The sequence below is a fragment of the Cannabis sativa genome, chromosome 9, assembly GCF_029168945.1.
Source record: "Cannabis sativa cultivar Pink pepper isolate KNU-18-1 chromosome 9, ASM2916894v1, whole genome shotgun sequence".
NCBI lineage: Eukaryota > Viridiplantae > Streptophyta > Magnoliopsida > Rosales > Cannabaceae > Cannabis > Cannabis sativa.
This window is the reverse complement of record NC_083609.1, coordinates 47662774-47677966: the sequence shown is the minus strand read 5'-3', so window position 1 is coordinate 47677966 and position 15193 is coordinate 47662774. Positions and strand designations below refer to the sequence as shown.

The following is a 15193-nucleotide window of genomic DNA, read 5'->3' as shown; positions in this document are numbered from 1 at the left end:
GTTTTTTGTTCCTTTTCATTTTGTGGGTTTGTTGAAGTTGTATTTTTTCTTAATCATTCTTACATTCTTACTTTTTTCATTTTTATTTTTTTTTATTTCTGTTTTAAGATTACTAGTGTGTTGTTGTTCTTCTTTTTTAAAAAATGTTTCATTCGAAGTGATTAGTGTGTTGTTGTATTTATTCATATTGGATTATTTGAGTATTTTGTATTTTGGGTTTTGTTTTATACTTTAGAATTTGGTTGTTTAGTTTAATTTTTTTAATTTTTGTTGATATTCGGTGTTGTTGTTGTTGTGTTTTTTTTTAAAAAAAAAAATTATTGGTTTTTGGGTATGATTTTTGTTGGTTTTAGTGATAAATTTTCTTTCATTTTTTAAAAACTGGTTTTTGGGTATGATTTTTATGATGATTTTAGTAATTTCGGGTTTTAGAGTCAATGTGTTGTAATAAATTGTGAGTTTATTGTGTAATCTGAAAAGCTATGTAGTTTCTGTTGAAAATATTGTATTAGTTATAAACTTGTAGGGATTTTATTTTGCATGAAGAAATTGTTGTTGTGTTTGAGCAGTTATAATCTTTGTTTAATTTATAGAAACTAGTTTTTGATGTGTATGGGTGGTTTTGAGGTTTGAGGTTTCAAAATAAATCTCATATGGAAAACGAGTTTCTAGATCATGATTACAGTTTTAAAAATGGGTTAGAAATGATGCAGGTGTTGTTTGGGATCCTCATATACCTAATTTTGAAACATGTCAAAAACTAGTTTCTGGAGTTTGATTTATGTTCTAGATATGTGTTATTTGTGCATTCTGTGATATTGGGTGTGTGGGTGGTTTTAAGGTTGATGTTGCAAAATGCTTGGATTTTTGAGTGGGTTTCCTTTTGGCTGGATTATTAGTTTTATTGTTTAGTTAATTACTGTTGAGGAAATTGTTGCTACGATTTTTTGTTTGTTTTTTTTTTTTGTTGTTTTGTTTCGATTTTGTGTGAAACTGGTTTTCATGTTAATTATCAGGATCGATTTGTTGTTTGTGTCTAATGTTTATTTTGTGTTTTATTTTTTTATCAGATGGAGAGTGAATCAGACTCGAAAGTCCCATCTGTTGTTGAAAAGGTTGAGCCGACTACGAAGGTTAAAGGCCGACCAAAAAAAACTTCACGTAAAGCTAAAGTATGTTTTTATGTTTGTATTGAAACCAGATTTTAATACTTGTGTTTGTTGGTTTTTTTTTTTGTTATTATGAAACTGGTTTTATTTATTTTTTATTAAGATCCTTCTATTGAAGAAGAAAAACCTGTTGAAGTTGAAACGAGGAAATCTCCGCGTAAATCCAAAGTGTGCTCTATGTTTTTTTTTTAATATGTTTTTTTGCTGTTTATTCATGTTTTTGTTTATTTATTTTTTTGAGATGAAACTGATTTTTTGTTGTTTTGTTGTTTTTTTGATGATGAGAAGATGGCTAATGTTGATAAGAAAGTTAAAAAGAAACCAGTTTCCAAATCCCTTGGCAAGAAGAAGAGCGAGGCTCCTGCTATTGACGCTCCATTGGTAATTTTTATTGTCTAAAGAAACTGGTTTCTTGCGTTTTTATTTTTCATGTTTTCAGGTTTTCTGTTTACAGTTTTATTTGAATGTGGTTTCTATAATCTATATGTTTTTATTTTTAGTTTTTAGTTTTTCTCTTTGTTTTGGGTAACCAGTTTTTGAATATTTTTTTTTTGTTGTTGTGTAATTTTAATTTCGATTGTTTATATTCTTTTTTCTCTCACAGAAATATTATTTTAAAATTGATGTTAAGAAGAGGTTTGCTGGGAAACCTCAACTTTACAATCTTTATAATGTCATTGATGATATCAGTGAGTTATAACTTTACAATCCTTTTTTCTTTTTTTTTTCTTTACTAATTCCAACAAACTTTTTAGATCACAGTTTTTTGGTATTAGAATTAGTAGTCCAGTCATTATGTAGTCTTCATACTTTTATCCTCTTTCCATTGCCCTCCATATTTGACCACACACATTATTGAGTCCATTCCTGTACAATATTTGAAAACTGTTAGTTAAAAATCATAATGTATTAAGAAACCGGTTTTTTTTTTTTTATTTTGTTTTCAAATTATATGTGTTTTTTTCACAATATATTTGAGAAACTGGTTTCCAACATTTCTTTATATTTTGTTTATGTATAACAGATAATTTATAGTAACCGGTTTTATATTCATAATATTCAGTAATTTTTTCATTTTCAAGCGTGTATGTCTAAAACTAAAATTATCATAATTTTCATTTTCAGTTTCTTTTTGTCTTTTGTTTGTGAAACTTCATAGTCTCAATCTAGATTGATTATGAAAATTTCGTTATGAAGCAATGCAAGATGATATAGTTTTGGTATGAAATTTATTTCAATCTAGATTTATTTTTATTTTTAAAGTTTAAATTGCAAATGCACATATTCTGTAATGACCGCTCTAGTAATGTGGATTAGTAAAGGCAATTAGCACTAATTTTTATTATTTTATTATTATTTGTGAATTAATTTATTTGTGGACCCCAATATTTAGAAATAAATATTAGAGTTATAATTTCTCAATTCCGGAGATTTTATCAAACTCTAGGGGTATTATTTAGCTTATATGTGAAATATGTTAATTTTGTAATTTTTGCTCGGCGACAACGGAAAATGCGATGGATGGCTAGATAATCACATGAGTAAGTTTAGAACCCTATTTTATGGTGGGGAATATTTTAGAGAAAATTAATTATCGGGATTGAGCGGGGTTATGGATTTTGACCATTTTACCCTAGCTTTAGAAATACCCTAGTTTTAAGTCTAAGGGCATTTTGGTCTTTTGTTTATGGTTGAGTGAGGTGGCTGCCCAAGTATTTGACACCTAGCACTTGACTTTTCAGCCATGAATTAATTAAGAAAAAAATCAATTCATTTGAGGGAAAAATCAAAGAAAACCAAAATCTAGAGAACTCTCTCTCTTTCTCTCTTTTCTCTTTCGGCTGGGGCTTGATCAAGGGGGGAAGGGCTGTAATCCTTGGAGTTTCCAGCAAAGGAAGCTTGGAAGATTCAAGTTGAGGTAAGCCCTAAAGAAACCTTTCTTAATTTCCAAGCTTTAAAGTTAGGTTGAATTGGTGATTTTGTAATTTAGGGGCTGTTAAGGTTTGATGTGTTTAGGATTCGAATTCTAGGGTTAGTTTGAGTTGATTGAAGTTCCTAGCAGCTGATTTTATTGCTTGAATATGGTTTTAAGCAAGCTTGAGTTTTGAAACTCAAGCTTTGAGCTTTAATGGCATAAATTGAATTATTGGTTTGTTCTGTGATTTGTTGATTGGAAATGGATGTTTATACATTGTATAGGTATACTGGAGAGTTTGGTAAGGTTTGGGATTGAATTGAATTAAGGGGGATGTTTTTTTGGTTCCCAGCAGCAGAACTGGCATTCCGGTTCTGGGTGGTCTGTACCAACCGGTCGACCGGTTGGTGACCCAGAACCGGGATGCCGGTTGGGAACCGGTTTACCTGTTGGGGGATTTTCGAGAACCCTAGTTTTGGCCAATTTTGAGATATTTAGGGTATTGCCATGAGGTTTATCGATAGGGAAACTTTTAGTTTCAAGTTTTAAGTCCCGGAAAGTGATTTAGCGAGTTACTCATCGGTATTACTATTATTGTGATTAGGGCATCCATTTAGCACGTGAATTCCGTTCAGGTCGGCCAGCACACTTGAGTTCGGAAAACAGGTAAGAACTGTGTATAATGTATGATGTGATTATCTGAATGTGTGTATATGTGTTTATATATGCATGCTTGAATTATGTTAAAAACTACCAACACTTGTATGAATAAGTTATAGAGTGTATTGGTACAGTGATTGTTGTGATTATGAGTACGATACAGTGATACCAACACAAGCATGGAAAAATGCTAAGGTGTGTGGTACATCACTCAGTGTTACTCAGTGATCGGGATAAACCCTACCAACACTCGTACAGTGAGGTGCGATGTGTATGTGGTATAGTGGTTGTACCCTGGTAATGAACGTTCATACTCATCTATTAAGCTCTGTAAATAGGTGTATGGGCGCCTATTTACAGGTCGGAAATTATATGGTATGTTATATGCATTTCTTACTGAGTCTGTTGACTCACAGTTTCTACTTCCATGTGTAGGTAAAGGAAAGGCGAAGGCTGAACAGGAATGAACCTGAGCTCGGGTGAGATTGTACATGTCAAGCGGCGCGACCTGGAGTGTTCGGTCTCGGGACATCTGGGTGTTATATTTTGAAAGTCGCTGTGCGACCTGTGAATTGTGTATTTTGTAATGTAAAGTTTAAAAAGTAAATTTTACGAGGTTTGAAATCGGGATCCCGGGATTTGTAAATATTATATTATATTACAAAGTTTAATATTTAAAGCAAAAGTTTTAATTTGACACGATTTTCGAGAAATTTCTTTGATTAGCAAAGATTGCACAATAATTGAAAAAGCACTGTAGCGTGCCTTAGCATTAGGGCGTTACAATTTTGGTATCAGAGCCGCCAGGTTTGTCTACCGAAGCTTGCTATGACATGTACAATCTTCATCAGAGAAAGCTCGGTTCACGGTTCAGTAAGCCCGTACTTGTTTAGTATTTTAAATAAGTGTGATGTGAAAGCATGTTAGGAAGCATATTAGATTTAAATTAAATATATTTCCTTAAAAAGAAAAGAAAGTGTGTTGCCTTTAAGTTATTAAGAGCAGTGTTAATTTTGATCGCTGTCTAACCTGCCTGGCTTATGGATTCGCAGGCTAAGCCCTAGTAAATGGACGCCCCGCGAAATACAAGAAGTCAGGGTGGCATGGTTGAGACCGGAGGCGGTCAGGGGAATCCTCAAAATCCTCGTGGTCGCGGCCGTGGCCGTGGCAGAGCTCAGGGTGGTCGCCCTGTAAATCCACCTCAAGCTCCTCCTGACTGGGAGCAAAGATTTGCTGAAATGCAAGATAGAATCCGTCAGCAAGACGAAGAGATTCAAAGATTGAGGCAGCAGGGTCCTCCTGCCGTGCCTCCTCAAGAAGTTCAGGCTGTTGCAATTCCTGCGGTGCCAGCAGAACAACCTGTTGCTGGCAACCGTATGGAGCCGTTGTATGAAAGATTCCGAAAACAGGCACCTCCAGTGTTTCTAGGAGGCCCTGATGTGATGAAGGCCGAGCAGTGGCTTTCAATGATTGAACGCATCCTTAATTTCATGGGAGTGGTTGGAAATGACCGGGTGACCTGCGCCACTTTCCAGTTTCAGGAAGATGCTCTCGTGTGGTGGGAATTGATAACCCTCACTCGGGACGTCACGCTGATGACCTGGGAAGAATTTAGGGAGTTATTCAACTCCAAGTATTACAACGAAGCGGTCCACAGTGCAAAGCAGAAAGAGTTCACTGATCTAGTTCAGACTGAGGGAATGTCAGTCACTGAGTATACAACAAAGTTTGATCGGTTGGCTAAGTTGGCAGCAGGAATTGTGCCTACTGACTTCAGTTGAAAGAAAAATACTTAGCGGGTTTGAGTGCAAAGATCCGGCATGATCTGGTTATCACCACTACTGAAGCAACCACGTATGCAGATATGGTTGAGAAGGCTTTGAGAGCCGAGGGTGCAGTAAAATTTCTTCAGGAGCCCCGGGTGACTCCGAGTGTTGGTGGAACCCCCACTGTTCCTACTCCTGTTTATGGTAGGGATGGTGGTGACTCCACCACTGAGCAGAAAAGAAAAATTGTTCCGGCCCGGTGGCTCGGGGCAAAGCAAGCGGTTCCGTGGGAACCAAGGCAGGAGGACGCCGTGGTTACTCTTATCCCGAGTGTCCAAGGTGCAAGAAACATCATCCGGAGAGTGTAACCGAAGACATGCTTCCCGTATGGCATGGTGGGGCATTTCAAGAAAGATTGCCCCTGTGCAAAGAAAGAGGAGCCGAAAGCCGAGGTGAAACCGGTTCTGCTCGGTGTTTGCCATTACCCAAGCCGATGCCGCAGCCGGTCCTTCATAGACAGTCGCCTTCCCGTCAACAACTTGTTATTTACAGTATTATTTGACTCGGGAGCTACACGTTCATATGTGGCTACAAGAGTGATTGATCTTTTGGGTAGGCCTTGTGATATTTTAGAAAGAGGGTTTGGAACCCTAATGCCTAGCGGGGAATTGGTTATCTCTAATAGGCGTATTAGGTCTATGCCGATTAGGATCAAAGATAGGGAATTGAGTACTGACCTTATAGAATTGAAATTAACTGAGTTTGATATTATAATGGGAATGGATTTTCTATCCAAGTATTCGGCCAGTATAGATTGTAGGCGTAAAATGGTGACTTTTCAGCCGGAAGGTGAAGATCCATTTGTTTATGTTGGATCGGTTCAGGGGTCTCGGATCCCGGTTATTTCTGTGAATTGTGTATTTTGTAATGTAAAGTTTAAAAAGTAAATTTTACGAGGTTTGAAATCGGGATCCCGGGATTTGTAAATATTATATTATATTACAAAGTTTAATATTTAAAGCAAAAGTTTTAATTTGACACGATTTTCGAGAAATTTCTTTGATTAGCAAAGATTGCACAATAATTGAAAAAAGCACTGTAGCGTGCCTTAGCATTAGGGCGTTACATATTCAGTGTATTTTTCTTTTATAGTTTATATATATACATATAATATTCATAGCATAATATATATAAATGTACCTGTATTTCTTTTGATCGGTGTTGACAGGAACGATCGAAGTTGGCTTGATTGTTGATTGAATTTTGTGTGTGCAGGTTGATCGGTGCTTTGAGCTTAAGCTTTCGTTTTCTGCTTTAAGGTGAGAGCTTCATTGTTTTTCAGGTGCCGATGTTGCTGGTTGCTTCTGTCGATATCAGAATTGTTGAATTTTATACTTTTTTGAGTTTTTCAGGTCAGCGTAGGTTGAATCAGAGGAAGAATTGCCCCATGGAGAAGAGAGAAAGTGAATCAGAGAAGATGGAGAAGAGAATCGCAGGTGAGAGAGAATCACAGGAGAGAGAGAGAATCGCAGGAGGGAGAGAGAGAGAGAGAGAGAGAGAGAGAGAGAGAGAGAGAGAGAGAGAGAGAGAGAGAGAGAGAGAGAGAGAGAGAGAGAATCGGTGTAGAGAGAGAATTTTGTTTATATATGGTTAAAAATAATAAATTTGCTTGATTTAAAATGAGATTCTGTTTTTAAGGTATTTTATGGTTTTCATATTTGTAGTTTGGTTGGTTAGTTAATGCCATATTTTGTGGCATTTAGTTTTCTTGCCATATTTATCATAAAATGGTTTATTTTTCCCATATTTTTGAAAATATCCCTTTTATTTATGGGTATATGATTAGTTATTTAATTTAAGTATATACCTAATATCATTTGCCTTAAATTAGTAGGCGGTATACATTCAAACAAATTGTAATAGGTTTTATTTCCTTTTTCTCTCTGTCAGAACTTTTATTTTTTTATTTTTGCCAAATAAATGTGAAATATAGACAAGTATACAACACTTTTTTTTTTAACAAGTACAACACTTCTTAAGAAGCATTCAATATTAACTTTTCTCTTTTTTTCTTTTCTTTTTCTAAATCGTTTTCTCTCTGGTGTGATTTTTGAAAAAGTTAGCATTAGTTTTACTATTTTATTACTTTTATTGCTTATTATCTATCTCTCTCCTTTATAATTTGAAAAGTCCTTTCCAACTACACTAATACTTATTTGAGTTTAAAAATTACACTATTATGATCTACTATTCAAGATAATTATTTTAACATGTGACAATTATATATTATTTTGCCATCACCAAAAAAAAAAAATATAATCTTTTTTATTAAATATTTTAAGTTTTTTTTTATATTTTGTTAATAAATAAATAAACAATATTTAAATTTAAATAAAATTTAATGTATCAAATAACTTAATAAGTTACTAAAAAATATTTTATTTTTATTTTCATATTTAGACATTACAAAATTAAATAAAAATAAACACTTTTTTTTTATAAAACTATTTTAATAGATTTATAAAATAAACTATATCTCTATCTATCTATATATCTATATAATGTTGTTGTTAGGGCATGTGAGGTGGCAGATTATATGAGCATTCTTTCTATTTTTCTATTTTCTCAATTTTTCTTATTTTTTTTATTTTTAACTATTTTATTATTCAATATAATAATATTAATACAGTTAATGATGGAAATCAATAGAGACAAACGTTTTTTTTTTATACATTTATATATATAAATAATAAATGCATAAAATGTAATTAAATGAATTCATTACCACTATTTATTTGGCCTATTCATATTAATAATTTGTTTTTTTATAGGGATTATCAATTTGTTTTTATTCCTTATATATTCCTACGATTTTTTTCTATGTATGTTATATAATTTTGTTATATCTATATAATTTTGTTATGTGGCCATTTCTAAGAGCTTTGTTTCACTTTTTGTATTTTCTTAATTTTTTTTTATTATTTTTAATTATATATTATATCTATATAATTTTATATGTATTTTATATTTATATATTTATATAATTTTGTTATGTTGCCAAGAGCTTTGTTTTACTTTTTCTATTTACTTAATTTTTCTTATTATTTTTAATTATTCTTAATGATAATAAAAAGTGAGAAGACACTTAAAATTTCTAGCATTTATTCAAAAAAAATTATTAATAACACGTGTAAAATCTATATATCTATATAATGTTGTTGTTAGGGCATGTGAGGTGGCAGATTATATGAGCATTCTTTCTATTTTTCTATTTTCTCAATTTTTCTTATTTTTTTTATTTTTAACTATTTTATTATTCAATATAATAATATTAATACAGTTAATGATGGAAATCAATAGAGACAAACGTTTTTTTTTATACATTTATATATATAAATAATAAATGCATAAAATGTAATTAAATGAATTCATTACCACTATTTATTTGGCCTATTCATATTAATAATTTGTTTTTTTATAGGGATTATCAATTTGTTTTTATTCCTTATATATTCCTACGATTTTTTTCTATGTATGTTATATAATTTTGTTATATCTATATAATTTTGTTATGTGGCCATTTCTAAGAGCTTTGTTTCACTTTTTGTATTTTCTTAATTTTTTTTATTATTTTTAATTATATATTATATCTATATAATTTTATATGTATTTTATATTTATATATTTATATAATTTTGTTATGTTGCCAAGAGCTTTGTTTTACTTTTTCTATTTACTTAATTTTTCTTATTATTTTTAATTATTCTTAATGATAATAAAAAGTGAGAAGACACTTAAAATTTCTAGCATTTATTCAAAAAAATTATTAATAACACGTGTAAAATAAATTATAATTACAATTATAAGCATATAATAAATTACAATTATAAAGCATATATTATATATATGTATATGACTGTTCAAGAGAACTTTGGTATTCTCTCAAAAAAAAAAAAAAGAAGAGAACTTTGGTATTCCACCTTCAATTTTTTAAATGTCCTTTATACTAATTTAAATTACTATTTGTAACCACCAATTCTTCTTCATTTCTCCAATCAATTTAATATTAATTATTAATTTATTAACCTCTCATTAAAAACCCTTTCTTTTTAATTATTTTTATGTCGATTCCACAACTCCACCCAACCAAGTTATGTTCGTCTATTGATAATTTAAATCTTTATTATTATATATGTTCTCTTTGGAGTTTAGAGTTTTCAAGAATATTTTAAATCTTTAAACTAATTTTTTTTCTTCCTGGAATAAATTTTTTTCTTGTAATTTTACAGTCATGGAAGAGGTATGATCATTATCACAGAAAATTCAGATCGAACCAGTCTTTCAATTCCTATTGAGTAAGATTTAAATATATATATATACATATATTATATATATGCGAGACAATATATATTTATATATACACATACAATATATGTAGAACATATATATTATGTTTTATTTTTATACAGTTTTAATGAATTTTTTTTATGTGTATAATTGATTTTAATTACTATTTTCATGTGTGCTTCACTCTATAATATATCTTTTTTATTTTGTTATTTGTAAAACCTTCAATTAACTTCTTAATACATAAAGTTAATATATAAAGGAGAGCCTCAAATATGTAGGAGTGAATACATTCTCAAAATTCTTCATAGTTATATATCTATTTTTATTTATTTTCTTCTTTTTCTCTAATTTATATATCATTACATAATTATTCCTAACCACTAATATTAATCTATAATGAAATAAAAACTTACTCTTTAAATAGATTTTCTATGTATAAGCTTTTCATTTTTTTTTCTTTATTATTATTATTTTTTTAAAATTATCACATTTATAAAAAAAATTTAATTATTATTTTTCTTTAATAATAAATATTTATATGCTCATTTTTTCTATTAGTTAATATAAGAAATATTTATTTATAATGATAGTAAATAATTAAAAGATAAAAAGAATATAGAGAATCACCGTGAGAAAAATTAATTATAAAAAAATAAGATAATATTATTATTTAAATAAATATAAATAAATAATTACTGATAGTTTTTTCATTTCATAACTATATATATTATAAATATATGTATTATTTATTATTATTATTATTATTATTATTATTATTATTATTGTGGCATTTTTAATATTCTCATATTTCATATTTAATTTATTAAAAAAAAATGAAAAGTTTATTATATATTTTTCATCAAAAAGATATATATATATATTAAATATTATTGTTATTGTTGTTAATCTTAGTATTATATTTATATATATTCTTTAATCATGTTTTTTCTTATTTCATATTATTTATTAAATAATCAAATAATAATATATCATTTGTTTCTCATTTTTTTTACTGAAAAAGGGCAAAAAAGAAATAATTGATTTAAGTTTGAGTAATTATAAAAAATTATTAAATTTTAATTTTACTTATACACCTTTACAATGATATTTTTTCATATCCTCCACATTTATTTTATGTGAAGTATATATATCTTCCTTTTACCAAAATAAGTATATGTATTTTTTTTTATTAAAAATAAAAATTATTTAGTGTTATTCGTAAATTGTATTATTAATAATTTGTAAAATTCAAACAAAACGTAAAAAAAAAATGAGAATTTAACTATAAAAAAAATAATTTATATACATATATAGATTTAATCACACTAAAGTAATATTTATCTAATAATATAAATAGTTCTTAGCTATATAGATTATAAAAAAATAACTATAGAAATAATTATTAGCTATATAAATTTGAATATAAAATTAATTATTATTTAAGAATGTATTTTCTAATTATTAATAATCACTTAATAATATAATAAAACATAAAAGATAAAATTAATACATACATCATCAATCAAAATAAAAAATAAATGTATATATTATGAATATTATATTACTCAACTTTTTTTAACAAATTATATTGCACTATTTAATTAATTATAAACTTGATGAATAATTTATTAATAGTTTTATACACCACTATCTACATATTTATTATTTCAATAATTATAACTTTATAATAATATAAACATTGTACATACTACAAAATTGATATTTATTAGATAAATATAAATATTATTTTAATTAACGATTTTTATAATAATATAAATCATTATGTAAATATATGTCTAAAGACCGCGCAAATCGCGGTTCCGTTCTCTAGTATATATATAAAGGAAAAGTATGAGACGGTAACATGACATTCTAAAATCACTTCAAATAACTTTATCTCTTCGCTCCTTAATTCTCTCTCTTTTTTAATTTTTTATTAGGTTTATAAATATTTATTTATTTTCTTATATTTTTTTATTATTTTATGATTAATAATTATATTAATTAATAATTTTAAGTTTTTTTTTTTAAAAAAAAAACGTCGCTTTTTTTTTTTAATAAAAAAACTATATATATTTATTTGTGAAAATTACACCAAATATGGGATTCTATAAAAAAGTTTCATAAATATGGCATTTTAAACTTTACCACCCTTATATGGCATTTGTTCAAAGTTAATATTTTTTATGGTATTTTATTTGCCACTTTTTTGTAAATATAATTTTCAAATTCCATATTTTTAGGGTTGAGATGCAAAATGGCCCTCAATTTGGTAACTAAGTTAGTAAATGTCCACTTTTTAAAAAAATTAAGAAAATAGCCAAATTTTAATAAATTAGCTAATAAAAATTATAAAAATAGATTTATCACATAATTTTTTTTAAAAAATATATATAATAACAAAATTAAGTTACATAAACTTTTTTAGTATTGCATATTATTATATTGTAACAAAAATAAATAAATATATTAGATCATTTAAATATATACAGCAGTATTAAATATATCGTAGTACAGAAAATTAATATACCGTAGTAATAAAATTATATACCACAAAAAAATTATAACAATACTAAATTAATACTCAAAAAATATATATATCATGCTAACAAAATTATATATATCACCATTAAAATATGAATACATACCAAAAAATTTATATACAATAAAATAGAAACTAAATATCATATTAAATATAAATAATATATTATAGACAACAAAAATCATATACCATACAATAAAACGTATATACCTACAATAAAAAATAAAACAAAATAATATAATATTATTAAAAAAAAAATTATATATATCATATTAACAAAATTATATATCACCTTTATGTATACCAAAATAAAAACTAAACATGCATTATCTAAAATAAAATGATATACTATACAATGAAACTTATATACCATATAGCATAAAATATATACCTTACAATAAAAATATATATAATAATAACAACAAATAAAAATAAAAATATATAGGATGCTAATAAAATTATATATCATGTCTACAATAGAAAATAAAACTTAAATATAATTTAAAAAAATTATATACCGTATAACAAAAAATACATATACCATACACCAAAACATATATACAAGAAATAATAATAATAAAAATATAGATTACTAATACATATATATATATGTGTATACTATGCTAACCAAATTATATACCACAATTAAAATATATATACCATGACCATTGTATATAATAAAATAAAAACTAATAAAATATTATTTAAAATAAATAATCATACAATCAAAAAATATAAAAATAATAATTAAATATATGTAACATGGCAATAAAATTATATACATACATTAAAATATTTTTATTATGCTAATAAAATTATATACCACTATTATACATATCATAATAAAAAATAAATATCATCTAAGAATAATAATATACCATACAACAAAATAGAAATATATCGTACAACAAAATCTATATACCAACAACCCAAAACAACTCATAAAAAATTAAAAAAATTGACATAACTTTAAAATAATAATAAAAAAAAAATTTAACAAAACTAATATAGATATACCATAATGTTTAAATAATTTGCTTCTAATTCTAAAAAAGAATAAAAAAAAAAATTGAAATAAAGACATTTACTAACATAGTCTTATGATTTAGGGCCATTTACTATATTTTTTTGAAAAGAGGACATAAACTAACATACTCCTATGATTTGGGGCCATTTACTATAATTTTTTCTAACTTCTTTCTCTTTAGTCAGTTGCCTCTCTCATTTTCTTCTCTCTCCGGTGACTAATCTTTGCTAGCTCCAGTGACCGATCTAGTCCCTCGTACGACCGCTACTAGTTCCGACGAAACTATTTTTACCGTTGACAGACAAGACGGACCGAGGTTCTCATTCACAAGATCAAAATGACTTCTTCATACTGCAATGACCATGGGAGATCTTCAAAAGGGCTGCTCCAAACTTTTTCTGTCAATGTCCGGGAGCAAGTGAAGATGTTGGCCGGTCGATTTCAAAAGCCAAGGTGCGATACAATATATTTTTTTTTGTTTAAAACTAAAAAAACATTTTTGGTGCTTTTTGGTTGGCTGTGTTGTTATCATCATTGATTTCACTATTGGTAGTTTTGAAACTGGTATCTCTAAGGACAAACAGACTTGTGAGCATGCTCTTCTTAGTTTTAGGCAGATGATATGTTGTTGTAACAAGGTGATAAAATCAATTCAATTCAACTCTATTTACATTTGTCTTTTGTGAGTTGTTTGAATGTGTAGTGTACGTTTATGATATTTGTTGTTGAGTTTAGAAACTTGCTATCAATTAGCTTGAGTGGTTTATATTTATATTTTTTATATTGTGTTTTGGTTGGGATGGACTGGTTGGTGTGCGTAATAATGCGTGTACTTGGGCTTCCTGGCTTCATTTTCTGGGTTGGATTTGTATGGCAAATGGATCAATAGGTTGCACTAACAATAATTATGCATCAAGAGAAAAGTGCAAAAAGTGCAGACAATACCAAAAGAGGTAACGACAATGCCAGCGATTACCATGCCTGGAGCTTCTCTCCCAACTTAATCACACTATTTTGTCAGGGTCCAAGCAGATCAAAGAATGAATGTTGGATTAATAAAAAAATCATTTGGATTCCCAATGATTAATTTTCTATTATGATATTCCAACCAGTTACTTCTCACCTTTTATAATAACTATTCTTAATCTCATCTTTACATTTTTTGTTTACTTTTTAATTTAATTTATATATGTATATATATATATATGCATATATAAGAAAAAAAAAAACCAAATGATGTATCAAAATATTTGCTACTCTTGATAGATTTTCACCTATTTGATGATGCTTTTTTACCAAGATTTTTGAGGCCTTTTCTTCATTTCTTTTTAAATATTGTTGATTGATAGATTGAGTATAATAATAACTTAATTTGCTTCTGCATACATTTGATGATATTTGCTTTTGATTTAATTTTTAATCTCTGTATTATGTTGTAATAAATTATCATGTGTTGAAACTTAGAATAATCTTAAGACACTTTCCTACACAGTTTGCCAAAGCTGTGGATATTAATTTGGGGGTTAGTGGGGTGCTCGTTGATTGAATTGAATTGAAATGTTTAGTTGAATATTAATTTGGGGTTAGTGGGGTGCTCGTTCTAAGCAGTAAATCTTTTTATTTTTTTTCTTTTTTGAGAAAATTGGATTTTCTTTTAGAAATTCTTTGAGTCAAAAGTTACATCATTCAGTGGAGCTGATGAAGTGTGTTCTGCAGGGACTAAAACCATTCCATCGATTCAGTGATGAAGTGTGTATTATGGAA

The 15193-nt window shown here is 27.9% G+C and overlaps 2 non-coding genes across 2 annotated transcripts; both read left to right on the top strand.

Moving 5' to 3' along the window:
• The first annotated feature begins 14475 nt into the window (after positions 1 to 14475).
• On the top strand, positions 14476 to 14556 carry LOC115724333 (small nucleolar RNA R12). Its single transcript, XR_004013130.1, has one exon. It is a non-coding gene; the product is annotated as a small nucleolar RNA R12 (small nucleolar RNA).
• A 100-nt stretch (positions 14557 to 14656) lies between these two features.
• Positions 14657 to 14741, top strand: LOC115724260 (small nucleolar RNA SNORD24). The gene has a single exon (XR_004013059.1). It is a non-coding gene; the product is annotated as a small nucleolar RNA SNORD24 (small nucleolar RNA).
• The last annotated feature ends 452 nt before the right edge of the window (positions 14742 to 15193 follow it).